The following is a 10,738-nucleotide window of genomic DNA, read 5'->3' on the forward strand; positions in this document are numbered from 1 at the left end:
ACCCTGATCTTACCAATCTTATGTCTGAACCAACCCAGTATGTAATGTGCTACTAATGAACGAGCAGGCCCATTGGCAGGCAGGCGGGCAGCTCTAATTCTCCTTCACAGGCGATCATGTTGCAGCGGAGAGCCAGATCAATACCATTTGCTCGATACACGGGAGGACTGGAATCTATAAAAGCGCTTTTATTGAGTAATTAAACACCCATTACAGTCCCAGGCAGCCAAACAATAAATTTGATAATCCTCTAAGACGCAGATCCACAGTGGTGATTAATACCCGGGTGAATGCATGGCCAGTGTGACATAAAGGCTCTAGACTAGATGACACTATGCTAAGGGCTAGCCTAGCGAGCTAATACCGTACTTTAAACAGGACTGGACTGCCTTCCAAGGGAGCAGTGATTCTAGTGCTTCAGAACAAATTAAAGGGTGTGGTACTGTACCCAGCTAGCACAGAACATTCCCGGAAGGTTCTCCTTTGGTTTTCCTACAATGTTCTTGGAATCAAAATGTGTTAGCTGGGTAGTACATTCTAAAGGTTATGTCTGTTGTTAAGAATATTCTGCTATTAGGATTATTAGTGGAGAATGCTGGGGGAAAGGTGTCTGTAGCAAATAACTGGGTTGCATTGTAAAATTCATGGAAAGAGAGGGATAACTGACATTGGCACCGGACAAATATGGGTCAGTTGAAATGTTGCAGTATCACGAGCTTCAATAAAACCCATTCTGGAGAACAGTAAGTGAACCTTTTGCTTTCTTAACAATACATTGTGAATTTAATATGGTGCTTTGAAGTACAACCATAAAACTATCACCTCTAGCTGTCTCTAAAATGACAAATGTGTTCGACCCTGAGAAAAATCTACAGCTACCAGTTAGTGATGTGGGAAAAAATCGATACAGTTACATATCGGGATATTATTTTTGACGATATTTCGCATCATACCATTTTGACAATACTACAATATTATTTTTGCGCTAGTTGGCTGTACCTGCACTAAAACTCCAGTATTTTCCCTTTATAGCTTGTTCTCCATCTTCGAATCGCAATACATATAGAACCGTGAGAATCACAATACATATTGTATCGACACCTAAGTATGGTGATAATATTGTACCGTGAGGTCCCTGCCAATTACCAGCCCTTTCTACTACCACTTTAAAAATACTCGCACCACTTTTCATAATATTGCAACAATGATTTTATTCCATTCATACGGCCCACCGCAGTTCTTTTTGAAAAATGTTTAAGGACCCATGCTTTCTACACTTTCACAACTCGTCAAAATACCCACAATCTCGCCCTTGTTGGAGAGCGTTTAGCCTTGTTGCGCCAACAATATGGCGCCTGGGTAATTCTTCTTAAATATGAATGGTCCATTCAGTCTGCTCAATGGACTCTTCTGGCAAAACCCCCCTTTTCTATCCTGACAACAATATTCAGCGCAGCGCTCTTGGCAGTTTCCCGGCCAAAGTAACAAAAGAGGAACTCGAATACGTCGCTGACGGTTTCAAAAGCATTAAGCCTTCAGTGAAATGCCTAGTTCTTGGCGAATGCAAAGTGATTTGACAACAATGGACAAATCATACAGTGGTTTATGAGCTTTGCAGGACACAACGGCAGTCTTTATTCCAAAGCACACATTAGTAATCATGTCATTGAGCCCCCCCAGGGTTCTCATTGGCCCGGAGGAGTGTGGGGAACAGGATTAATGTGTCGACCGGGTGGAGGGTGGAAGTTGGCCAAGTCTCTCAATTCAACACTAAATGTGATGAGGTTCTTTTGCCACACACACTCTAAGAACAGAAACACATACAAGAAGAACACCCACACACACAAACACCGATTTTTGCATGTTTTCTATCTAATAAGACTAAAACAAGCGAGTGGTGAGTTAAAAGTAGAAGAGGATATATTTTCTACATGTCAAACAAAACCTTCTGAAAATAATGGAAGCAATTGCATCGGTTGGGTAAAAAAAAAAAAAAATCTTCCTCTTTGACCCAAAACAACTCCCACGACTGATGCACACCCACTCAAAAGTCAATACCACGCGTGTATCTGCCTATATGGATAATGTATGAAACCAGGTTGAGGAGCTCAGAGCTGCATCTCATTACCCAGTGCATACAGTACCATCCTTAGCCGAGTCTACATTCTCACACACAGCCAAACCCTGCACCCGACACAAACACACAAAAACTGATAGAGACTCTAACACACAAATTGGCAAGCACACCCACAAAGACACAAACATGCTTGCATACACATTGCCGCACACAGACACACACCCTTCTCCACAGGTCCCCCGCAGATCAACCTGATTATGCACACGCTTCTGCTGGACGCGGCACTTTACAAAACACTACTCTCCTCCATCCTCGCTGTCTGTTTCTCTCCCCTCCCTCCCGGAGACAGGCCACAGGCTGCCGTGCTGGCCGTGCCGCACACACACACACACACACATAACACACCCAGCCCAGCCACTCAAGGTCCTTTATGCCACCCCCTGGCAGCCTGCCAAGCTGTCAGACACACACACACACACACACACACAACTCTGCGGAGAGAGGGGCTGGGTGAATAAATATGCCAGGCAGGGACTTACTTGACCGCGGCTGACAAGAGAAAGAGAGAGAGAGAGATTGCGCGATTCTCCAATGATCGTCTGCCTAATCAAGCTGTACACCAGCCGAGATACACAGAGTAAGATATAGGATCAGATCACAGGCAGATGAGAGATGAGAGATGACTCAATTCTCTCCCTCTCTCTGCTGCTGTCTTTTGTCTCCACCCAGCAGCCCTGAAAAAAAGCAGTCATCGTTTAATAACTGGTTCCCTCATCAGGCAATTCACATATCAACGCACCGTTTAACTCAGATGTCCATATCAATAACTTAATTAGAATCATCGAAGGTCTCATTTGAAAATACAATGTACAGGATAAGCCGTGGTCTATAGTGGATCTAACGAAGCCGAATATCCGGTAGCGGGACGTTGGCTTTAATAAGTCTTTAGCATATTTAACTTTTCCCATCACCTCGGTAGAATGTGTTAATATATAAGAGAATCTTAGCCATGGGTAGTATGGAGAGATTGAGCAGCAGAGAAGCCACGCGGGGTGAGAAATTACTGATTAAAATTCCAAATGGGCAGTGAAAAAAAGAGAGGGGGAAAAATCCATAGCTTCGATTTGATTAAACCTATGAAAATGGTGCATTACATAAAAAACAGGGGAACTTCAAACACTTTGAGCACTTGCCATGCACAGGGAAGATATTATTTTAATTCCTGTATTCACACCAAGGTGAATTCAGCTGAACTCTGGATGAAGAAACAGTGCGATGTTCCCAAGATGTGTGCTGTCTGTCTCAAGTGTTCACAGATGAGTGTAATTGCATGATGGGTAAAGTGTTTGAAACGGTAGATGGTCACTAGTGGACTGTTGTCTGACACTGCTTCTCCTTCCAGGCCCCATACTGATTATTTTACTTGTCTACTAATTTACTACCACAAATCTCAACACACACCTGAGCTCTCACACTTGTCTTTCTGCACCATACACAATTACAACGTCAGGAAAAAAACTCCCTGAAACCCACTTGTAATGTTGAATGATGGGGAAAGTATTTTACGGTAAAAAAAATGATAACAATAGATTTTACAATAATGGGGCCCACTTAAAATAGCATACTCAAAATACTAAATAGGCTAATGAATACAAAGTGCTGACTATCATCACCATAATGAAAACATCCATACATACAAAAAAATACATCCCTCCCCTTATTACTGGGTATATGGTGATACCTAAAGTACTGTGCCTTCAGAAAGTATTCATACCTCTTGAATTACAGTATTCCACACTCTGTTGTGTAACAGCTTGAATTCAAAATGTATTACATGTATTTATTTTCATTTATACACAATACCCCATAATGACAAAGTGAAAACATGTTTTTAGACATTTTTTGCAAATGTATTGAAAATTAAATACATTCATGTCTGATTTACATAAGTATTCACACCCCTGAGTCTATAATTTGTAGAAGCACCTGCAAAGATTACAGCTGTGAATCTTTCTGGTTTAGTCTCTAAGAGCTTTGCACACCTGGATTGTGCAACATTTGCACATTATTCTTTTAAAAATTAATCAAGCTCTGTCAAATTGGTTGTTGGTCATTGCTAGACAATAATTTGTAGCTCTTGCAATACATTTTCAAGTAAATTTGAGTCAAAACTGTAACTTGGGCACTCAGGAACATCCACTGTTATCTTGGTAAGAAACTCCAGTGTAGATTTGGCCTTCTATTTTAGGTTATTGTCCTTCTGAAAGGTGAATTCATCTCTCAATGTCTGGTGGAAAGCAGACTGAATCAGGTTTTCCTCTAGGATTTTGCCTGTGCTAAGCTCAATTCTATTGATTTTTTATCCTGAAAAACTCCCCAGTCTTAACGATTACAAGCATACCCATAACATGATGCAGCCACCACTATGCTTGAAAATATGGAGAGTGGTACTCAGTAATGTGTTGTACCTTTGTAGTGACTGGGTATATTGACACACCATCCAAAGTGTGTATCAAATGTCTGCTTGTTTTATTATGTGACTTCTTAAGCACATTTTTACTCCTGGACTTATTTAGACTTGCCATAGAAAAGGGCTTGAATACTTATTGACTCAAGGCATTTCAGCTTTCCATTTTTTTTGAATTTGTAAAAATTTCAAAAAACATAATTTCACTTTGACATAATGGGGTATTGTGTGTGGGCCAGTGACAACAAATCTAAATTGAATTCATTTTAAATTCAGGCTGTAATACAACAAAATGTAGAAAAAGTGTGAATACTTTCTGAAGGCAATGTATATATGCTCCTAGACCAGATACAGTAACAAGTATTACTGTACTAAACCAGATGCTCTACATCAGGAGACCTCTTTCTCTCCTAAACCCCCACAAGACACAGGGCTGTCAGCACTCAGAATGATAACAGCATGATGACAGTCTGAGGGAGGGGAAGAACAAACAGATCACCGTTCAAATGGCTAGAGGAAAGATTTAGGCGTTTGTCTCTGGGACTATCATACTTTCCAAAAGAATGCCTTTGCCCATACACTGTCAGCCAGAGGAACACCAAACACACAAAAACATCTAAACAGACAGCCAGAGCTGACAGACTGATCCAAAGAAATGAAGGAGGAGGAAGACGAGGAGGGGGTGCAGGAGGAGAGCGAGGAGGGGCAGGCTGGATGTCAAGGATTTACGGATTGGCGGCCGTTCATCTTTGCAGCAGCAGAACGAATGCTTCTTCGTCTCACAGACAGTATAGCAACAGACAGCTGCCTCCCGTTTCCAGCGCTGTGTGCCTCTCTAACTTAGATCACTGAGAGAGTTGTCAGCACACACAGAGAGACACGCACAAAGACAACATAGCCAGCTGCCACAAGTCCAGGGACTAGTTTTTGGAGAGAGAGAGAGAGAGAGAGAGAGAGAGAGGGGGATTTGCATGAGCCAGGCTCCCTTGGGGTCATTCCTCGCTCACTGAAATGGGGAGAGCACAAAAGACAACACTTAACATATTTGCTAAAAGATGACAACCCTGCCTAGATCTCATTTGAAGCCGGCCTTTGTCAGGAGCTGCAGACGAGAGAAATCCACTGATATTTGCGAGAGAGAGAGAGAGCGTCTGACAAGTGTCTCTTTCTTTAACATTACAAGGAATCCATCTACATACATCTTCCTGAGCAGTAATTCCCCAGGGTTCAGTATATGCAAGGGAGTCATTTTGGAACGTTAATAAGAGAGAGGGCTTCTTTAATGGTAAACATTACAGACGGATAGAAACTGTCAGGCTAATTCCTGTCTTTAGTCCCACAGGGAATAGTCCAGCTAGCCTTAACGCCAAACCGCTCTCTGTATTCATTCTGAGTCAGAGGGAAAATCACTAGCTAGATAAACAAAGTAATCGCGAAGAGACTGTTATATATTAGTGTCTCTGTTTGTGAAGACCGTTTTCTTTAACCCTCTCTAATATCTCTACTATCCCCTTCATTATCTCTTTGAGCAACTATTATGGCGCTTCTGACAAAGACATAAAATGAGACATTATGTACATAATGAGGGGAATCATTGGTGCTGTCAGTTTCAGTTTCTAATATAGTAGGGATGTGTAGTGGATAGTGATATTTAGTGTTTAGATCTTTAGCACAACATGATAATACTATGTGAGAGTGAATGCACACACACACACACACACACGCACACACACACACATACATCCAACACACCTACACATACACACACTCCACCCCCCGTCCCACACACACACAACTCTCATTACATCAGCAACAGCCAGTATAAATGACACGGGGTATAAGTCACTCTCTGTGCCTGTAGCCTCCACAACTTCCTTCTCTCTATCAATTTATCAGGAGAACCACCGGGTAGAAACACACCATTAAGAGACTGCTCAGTGCATACCAGCTATCCATCACTACACTAAATGACGTAGAACGTCAACTTCCTTATTTAGGAAATAACCAAATTAAATCCAGTAAATATCAGTACAGATAGTTGTCCTGATTATTAAAAAAGGAATAAATCGTGTTTAATGTTCACACGGGCTTTTGCCTTGACTTATGCGACAAGAGATCACTCATCTGTAGGGGCCCAAACTGAGATATTTGGATTTGCAAACAGGCTCCATGATGTGCGTAATAGAATCGAAAACAGAATACAGATGTGCTGTATAAATCAAGCAAAATACATTTGAGAATGAATCAAGCAACAGCATTATAGCAAGGGGACATTTTTACAATGCAACGGAATATCTCGATCTGAAACAGTCTTCATCTTTATTCCAGAGAAGTTATTGGCTGTATTAGCCTGCACTATAACAAGCTGCATTATGTGGGCTAATCTAATGAAAACAAATCTATTCTATCATCAGGCAAATATATAGTGGATTTACATGCAATTAATGAATTAGTAAAGTAAGGGGGTGGAAAAGGATAATCAATCGACATATGTGACTGACTACACCACGAGCTGTGGTGTGTTTCAGAGAGAGAGAGAGAGAGAGAGAGAGGCTAATATTAACATTCATCTCTATACTAAGGTATAAAACAACAAGTGAAAACTTAGTGACAAATTAACATGACAAATTAACAAAATGTTGATGTTGAACAAAGTAGGCTAAGTCCTGTTTGTTATTTCTCGGAACACACAGAGAAATACAAATTAGACTTGGTGCATAATATTCTGTCTGGCCTTTCTTGTGATGAATGTTTCACTACATTATCTAATGAACAAACACTATTTTTTGTGACTTCAAAAAAGTTAATTCTTGTTCATTTTGAATTGCACACCTCACATTATAGTTTGTATGATGCATACAGATCAGCGCCACAAAGCCAGTCCAGAAATGGGATAGGCCTAAATCTTCTATGCTCACATATTCAGGATGAAGTCGAATTATTGTCATGCTCATTCGGGATATTTTGGTTTTGATGCAAAATATCTCAATAGTCTTTTATCAATTTGAAATATGTGTCTAATAGCCTAACTAGGCTATATATTTCAGTGTTCAATGTTGATAAAGGCCTAATGGTGACAAAGATGATCTCTTAATGTGTTATTAATAGCTGCTTAAAACTGCTGTTTGTCATTTCTGATGAGGTTAATTACTATCTATAATTCTTATTTGTAGGGTAGGTTTCTGGTATAAGAAACATTCTATTCAAACAAATGACTGATAAATGACATATTGTGATTACATTACAGATTGTTTGCCACACCTGAGACTAACAAAAGCTAACCTTACAGTCTATTCTCCTAATCATTTGATTATACTCATTTACTAGTAGTATATCCATAATAACAACGTTTGAAGATTAGTATAACACGTGTACCGGTATATTAGTCATAATTTAAGCAGACTAATATATTCTGAATATAGCCTACATAACAAGTGAACCTGGGATACATTCCCGTTAGCCTACTATTGCCCAAGCTCAGCGCGTGAAAGGGGTTCTGGGTGCAGCAATTCCTGAAAACATATCGGCATCATAATGGTGTGCCTTCAAAACCAGCACAGACAGACGTCAAGGGTCCGTTTGCATTCACGGCGACCATCTGATGCGAGGAATATTCCATTAGGTATACTATAGTAATTTGTTTTCCGAGAGTGGCAACAATTCGGCCTAGACAGAGTATGATAAAAAATGATTTTGATATTTTAATCGTTTTAACTTGGACACAAGCCTGAGGATGATAGGCCTAATAGCATGGAAAAATCAACATGTAGGCCTACATTGCTAAACTCTCACAAAACAATGTACACGCATGCAACATATCTCAGTATACATCAGTAATATTTCCTGGCATTATTTTAAAGAAACTGACACAAAACGCATGCTTGAACACAAGCACGGTCAAAACAACCACAATTTAAAAATAACAACAACAGTTCATCAAATGAAAGATTGGAAAAAATAACCTACCATAGACGCTGCTGCTACTGATCATTTCTCGCTGCGAATAACGGGGAAGAAGAGGGGAGAGCATTGGAATTGGAATTTGGACGAGGAGGAATTCCAAAGGTTGTTTTACATAAGAAGCACTACTCTCCTTCTAGTCAGGGCTACTCAATACTCACTCTAACCTACATGCATACTATTACAGGGAAAGTGTACCCTGGCAGCAAAACGCTGTTGGATAGCGCTGTAGAGGGGGGGGGGGGGGGGGGCAAATCATATGATGTGCACCCACTTGGTTCACACCAGATCATTTGCCCATTGATTACTGTTATTATGTTATCGAGAAATTACATGTGGTGATATCGCTCTCGCCTAATAAAAATACACCAGCTCTAGCATAGGCTACTCTCGTGCTTTAACAATAGATGGCGTGTCACAAGGACTGTGATATTGCATCCGCTCATGCGAACGATAAGATGCATAGGGATACTTGTTGTAATCACCGTATGCATGTATAAAAGTTGGCTACTTTGAAACAATTCAAATATCGGCCCAGCATCCCCCCCACATGCACTGTCATTCGAACCGAGCAATAGCCCTTGGATCGCCTAAATAAGAACACAACATACCCATGCGGTTTTAAGTGACACTAATCCAAAACGCAAATGCGCTACTTTACAATCCTAAAACGAACAAACTCGTTGATAAATGATTTGCAAAACCACTAAAACTTGTTTTTAACTGTGAATGCTTAAATCCCGTATGATTCATTGCGTCTCGGAGGGTGGTGGTGTCTTTACGGATAAAGCGCTTGGGTTCCCTGCTAAGGCAAGACTCGCCTAATATCGGCTACTTTAATTGCGGACATCTCGAATCTAGTTCTGGAAAGGCTTACCTGTATGTGCGACAGGTCGACCTCTGGGGTTAGAGCAACATCGATCCACGGTAGAGTTTGCTGATGAATGACTGTGCGGTGGGTTAAGCGAGGCTGCCTGCGATTTAAAACCATTCCAAGTTAGCGCAGGCAACACTGACCACAGCCACTGCCATGTTGGAATTTCAAACCCTAAAACAGCTGCTTCGGAGACTGACCAGTATGCCTCGCATTGCGCATGCGTCTAGCTGCAAAGACCAGAAATTCAAAGTCCCGCGTAAAGGGGGTAATTATGCAAGGTTATTATCTTGTTATACCGACAGACATCGAGGCAGCATTGTATTGGGAAATAAGCAGAAGCTCGTGATTGTGTTCAAGTAAAAGCTACAGTAGACTATTGTAGGCTATGAGATTGGATCTGTCTAAGCAGATACTTTTAATCTATGGATTATTTATAATAGCGTGCTGATAAAAAAAAGATCAATTGCAAATAATAAATCAATAACCATTGTCCCATATTTAGAGAACAATCTGGGAATGTAGCCTATCGTGTGAATGTGTGCTTGCTGTGTGACACACGCGCGCGCACACAGACACGCACTCATTCCACTAGCCCTAGTGCTGTATCTCCCAATGATAATTATAGCACCAATGTAGAATTATCTATCTGAGTCCTAATTAGAGCTGAACTGTCCCAGTTAACACACTATCAGAGCATCAGTAGGGAGATCACATTTAAACAAGACATCAAAGATGGAACAACTGTCAGATGAAGTTCAGTGTGTCAAATAAAGGCTCAATTGAAACATCCCAATTATCATGGCAGATATCTTTTATTTATTTACACAATCAAAGTCCTGGTAATAAGAGCCAGGAATTTGATTTGTATACAGTTGAAATGAAGGGAATAAGTACATTTAAAAAATAGTGAGACGTCTGCGATGGTCTTCAGTGCTCACAAAAGAACAGTTGACGACACTGAGTGCACACTTGCGCGCGCCCCCGCACACACACCTAGACACACAAAGAGGTTCAATTGGGAATTATTTTTTAAAGTGCTATAAAACTGTCCCCAAAAGGGGTTGCTATTTCGATGACCATTTTGAACAGAGAATCGCTTCAATTCTCACTGTATGCTCCCATCTGTTCCACTCTGTTCCCCTTCAATTTAACCCCTGATCACACATGGCCTGGCTGGCTGACTGACTGACTAGGGCTGGCTCTATACGGTAGGGTTTCACTGGCCTTTTACGGGGCCTCTGGTTTGGACATCATCAGTTCAGCATGGAGCTATTCCAAATCCCAGTGCTCCAGTTCCCATCACACCTCCCTATACAGGTTCCAATGTAGGTCTACCACCTTGTGGTCCCCAGGTATA

At 41.1% G+C, this 10,738-nt stretch overlaps 1 protein-coding gene across 1 annotated transcript in view; it reads right to left on the bottom strand.

The window, feature by feature from the left end:
- LOC120033125 (fidgetin-like) overlaps positions 1-9,525 on the bottom strand; it is a 36,159-nt gene extending 26,634 nt beyond the window's left edge. Inside the window, exon 1 of the mRNA XM_038979390.1 lies at positions 9,382-9,525. The gene's annotated coding sequence lies outside the window, so the exon portion shown is untranslated. The remainder of the gene's footprint in view (positions 1-9,381) is intronic.
- Between the last annotated feature and the right edge of the window lie 1,213 nt (positions 9,526-10,738).

The sequence above is a fragment of the Salvelinus namaycush genome, chromosome 40, assembly GCF_016432855.1.
Source record: "Salvelinus namaycush isolate Seneca chromosome 40, SaNama_1.0, whole genome shotgun sequence".
In the NCBI taxonomy this organism is placed as follows: domain Eukaryota; kingdom Metazoa; phylum Chordata; class Actinopteri; order Salmoniformes; family Salmonidae; genus Salvelinus; species Salvelinus namaycush.